General features: G+C 48.6%; 1 pseudogene; it reads right to left on the reverse strand.

Annotated features, from left to right (window-relative positions):
• Positions 1 to 4239, reverse strand: part of LOC102876543 — an 8017-nt pseudogene extending 3778 nt beyond the window's left edge.
• Between the last annotated feature and the right edge of the window lie 221 nt (positions 4240 to 4460).

Here is a 4460-nt window from a genome sequence, read left to right on the forward strand (position 1 = left end):
GGGAGTGTCAGAGACAGTGCGATTGGCACAGGGCAGAGTGGAGTTTAGGGCTGTTGTACATAGGGTTGCTATGAGTTGCAGGCGACTCGACGACACATAACAACAACAACAAGTGGGTCAGATAGTGTATTTGTTATACATACTCTCTACCTTCTTTCTGAGGGAGAACTTTTTTGTTCTCTTCATCTATTACAGCTCCTTCTGAGTTCTTATTAGTCAATCCTAAGCGAGACACTTCTTGTTCATCTTCTTCAGAATACTGAAAACTAATATCGGATGGTGGGGCCCACCAGAGTTCACATATTTTAGTAGCTAATGTCGGGATTCTCTCTGCTGTTGACTTAGCGGCTTTGTCTGCCATCCAGTTCCTTTTAGCTACGACATCCTGATTTCGTTGGTGCCCTGGACAGGGCATGTTGGCTACTTTCTTTGGCAGGTGTATAGCATCTAACAGTTGTAGGATCTCTTTTTTGTTTTTTACTTCTCTCCCTGCTGAGGTAAGAAAGTCTCGCTGCCGGTAAATGGCCCCATGGATATGGGCTGTGGCGAAAGCATACCAACTATCTGTATAGATATTTATAGCGTCTCCTGCTGCTAGTTTCAACGCCTGAGTGAGGGCTATTAACTCGGCTATTTGTGTGGAGCTTCCTTCACATAAGCTGTCGGACCAAATAACTTTCTTCCCGTCTACCACTGCTGCCCCTGCGGCCTGCTTACCGTTCTTTACGAAGCTGCTGCCGTCAGTGAACCAGGTTGGGCACCGGGGCCAAGGCTGATCTTTTAGGTCTTTCTGGTTGCTGGTTTCTTCTGCTAGAATTTCATCGCAGCAATGGTATGGTTCTGGGTCCCCATCCGCAGGCAGCAGGTTCTCCAGGTTTAGGAAGCCTGGAGCCCCAAAGGTCACGCTGTCCTTGAGGAGTAGGCTCTGATAGTGGGTCAGGCGGGCATTAGTCATCCATCGGTCAGGTGGTTGTCAAATGATGCTCTCTAATGCATGAGGGGCTGTGACAGAGACATGCTGCCCCATGGTTAATTTGTCTGCATCTTTTATTAGGACCGTGGCAGCTGCAATGGCCTTCAGGCAGACTGGCCAACCACCTGCCACTGCATCTAGTTTCTTGGACAAATAGACCACTGGCCGTTTCCAAGGTCCTAAACCTTGCGACAACACATCTTTAGCCACCCCGCCTCTTTCATCTATGTATAAGGTAAATGGCTTGGTCAGGTTTGGCAAGGCGAGGGCAGTAGCTGAAAGCAAGGCTTTCTTAATGTCCTCAAAGGCCGTCTGATGTTCAGGATTCCAGGTAAATTGTTCCTGATTTCTGGTTAGAGGATACAGGGGTGCTGCCAAGGAGGCAAACCCGGGTATCCACAGGTGACAAAACCTGGCTGTCCCTAGGAATTCCCTTACCTGCTTCAGTGAGGAGGGAGTCGAGATGTGCATTACAGTCTTTTCCCGGGCCTCTGTTAGCCACCTTTGGCCATATCTCAGTACATACCCTAAGTAAGTTACTTGAGTTTTGCACAGCTGGGCCTTTTTGGCTGAGGCACAATAGCCTAAAGTCCCCAGCTCCATTAGAAGCTTCTTTGTACCTTCAATGCATTCCTCTCTGTTTAGGGTGGCTAGGAGCAGATTATCTATATACTGTAACAAAGTCACCTGAGGGTTGCTGGTCAGGAACTCACTGAGGTCTTGGTGCACGGCCTCATCAAAAAGGGTCGGCGAATGCTTGAACCCCTGAGCCAACCGACACCAGGTTAATGGTTCAGTTATCCTGGCCTCAGGGTCTCTCCATTCAAAGGCAAAGATAGCTTGGCTAGAGGGATGCAACCTCAGACAGAAAAAAGCATCTCTCAAGTCTAAGACAGAATACCATTTTCTCTCGGGTGGTAGCATGCTGAGGAGGGTGTAAGGGTTAGGAATTGTGAGGTGTATGTCCTGCACTCTCGGATTCACTTCTCTTAGATCCTGCACTGACCAGTAGTCATTTGTCCCTAGCTTTTTCACAGGGAAGAGAGGAGTGTTCCAGGGGGATTGGCATGGAACTAGAACCTATTGTTTTATCAACCTGAAGATATGTGGTCAGATTCCCTCCTTGGCTTCTTTACTCATAGGATATTGTCTAACTCTAATGGGGGAGGAGGCTGCTTTTAATTCCACTACTATTGGTGGAACATTTTTAGCCATACCTAACCCCCCTGTTTCTACCCAGGCTTCTGGGAATTCTTTTAACCAATTTACAAGGTCCAAATCTTTAGCCTCTGTCTCTTGTTCATGGACCCTGTATTCTTCTTCTAGTTGAACTACTAGGGCTAGAGTGCTAGGCTTGTTGCTATTCCAGGTAACTACAGGCCCCCTTGGAGTGAACTCAATTTGGACTTTCAGTTTAGTTAGGAGATCTCTTCCTAAGAGTGGGGCTGGGCACTCCGGTATAACAAGAAAACAGTGAGTCACTTGATTTTTTCCTAGATCTATAGTCCATTCTGTGGTCCATGGCCAAAATTTTTGTCCAGTAGCCCCTAGCACCACTGACTTCTTTGTGCTAATTTTCCCCAGGGGCTGCTTCAGAACTGAATGTTGTGCCCCCGTGTCTACCAGGAAGTCAACGGGGGTCCCCCCCACAGATATAGTTACCCTAGGCTTGGCGAGGGGATCCAAGCCCCGTCTTCCCTAGTCTTCATCTAGGGTGAGAATTTTTGACGGCTTATTCTTTTTCTTGGGACACTCTTTAGCCCAGTGTCCCTTGTCTTTGCAATATGCACACTGGTCTTTGTCCAACTGCAGTTTCTTTTCATATTGCTTCAATCCCTTAGTGCCAAGGTGCCCTATCTGTCTAGACCCTGCTCTATCTCTTTCTTTTTCACTCACTACTGCAGCCAAGATTTTTGTCAAATTTCTCTCTTGACGGCCGTCTTGCCGGTCCTCACGTTCCTCTCTCTCTTTCTTTCTTCTCTCTCTCTGCCTTCTCTTCCTCTGTCTCCCTCTTGTGGTACACTTTCTCAGCTTCTTTCACTACATCCCTCAATGTAAAATCTTCTAAACCCTCTATGCACTGTAATTTTTTCCTGATTTCTGAAGCAGACTGCCCAATGAAGGCCATAACTACTGCTGCTTTCTGTCCCTCTGACGCGGGGTCAAAGGGAGTGTATCTCCTATAGGCATCCATTAGTCTTTCTAGGAACACGGAGGGGGATTCGGTAGGTCCTTGAAGGACTTCTCTTACCTTAGCCAAATTAGTGGGGCATAGCGCAGCCCCTCTGAGACCTGCTACGAGAGCCCGGTGGTAAGCAGATAGCTGCTCCCTACTTTCAGCAGTGTTATAATCCCAGTTGTGGTGAACGAGAGGAAATCCCTCATCTATGGCAGCAGGAGCCTGGACTGGTTGTCCTGCAGCATCTCGGACATTTTTCCTGGCTTCCGTCTGAATTCTCTCTTGCTCCTCAGTAGTGAAAAGGACCTGGAGAAGTTGCTGGCAATCATCCCAGGTGGGTTGGTGAGAGAACATGGGGGACTCAATTAGTCCAATAAGCCCTGTGGGGTTATCTGAAAAGGAAGGATGGTTAGTCTTCCAATTATAGAGGTCAGCAGAGGAAAATGGCCAGTACTGGAGGGGTTGGCGTTGTCCTAGCTCTGGGGCCCTCTGTACGCTCGTAAGGGGAGAGCCACAGTGGAATCTGGGCTCTCCAGACCCCTCCGTCTGCGAGTCCCCTGTGGTGGTCCCTGGGGGCCACTTGCAGGGTTGGGGGATCGGGATCAACCTGGCCCTGATATGGGGGAGGATTGTGGCACATCTCAGGCCACTCAGGTGGATTTTCAATCTCAGAATAAATTTTGTGTGGTGCCGATGGCACAGCTTCTGGAGCCAGAGGAACTCTGGACTCAGAAGTTCGGGTTTTTAGGGCTAATGCACGTGGAGGGGTGGTATGTTTCTTCAAAACCCAAGGTTTTACCCATGGAGGTGGATTCTGCACTAAATCCTGCCACTCGATGATGTATGGCTGTTGGTCAGGTTGCGCATTTGGTCCTTCCTGGAAAGCAAGATCTTTAACCGCCAAAATGATTGTTAAGTCAAATGCTCCCTCTGGTGGCCAACCGACTCCCAGAGCGGGCCACTCAGAGTTACAGAAGGTTTGCCAAGGTCCTTTTCTAACGTTAACGGAGAGATTATTGGCCCTGGTTCTTACTTCAGAAAAATGTCCTAAAGTCAGGGATAAGGGTGTCATCATATTCTGTCCCATATTCGTCGCCCACAGAACACAGCAGACACTCACAAGAAATAAAAGACACACAAGAAGCTCTCTTCAGGACAACCAATTGAAAGCTGCTTCAGACGGGAGAACCCTCTGGGCCCCTCCTCTCCGGCGCGACACTCTAAGTCCCTCAGATGGACCAGAGACTATGAAAGCCTCTGGATCCGTAAGGGACGTCTAGCTAGGGCTGTGACTCCTGGTTTTTTCAA

Source organism: Elephantulus edwardii, unplaced genomic scaffold (assembly GCF_000299155.1).
Source record: "Elephantulus edwardii isolate Elephantulus edwardi_28Jun2011 unplaced genomic scaffold, EleEdw1.0 scaffold00021, whole genome shotgun sequence".
NCBI classification, from domain to species: Eukaryota; Metazoa; Chordata; class Mammalia; order Macroscelidea; family Macroscelididae; genus Elephantulus; species Elephantulus edwardii.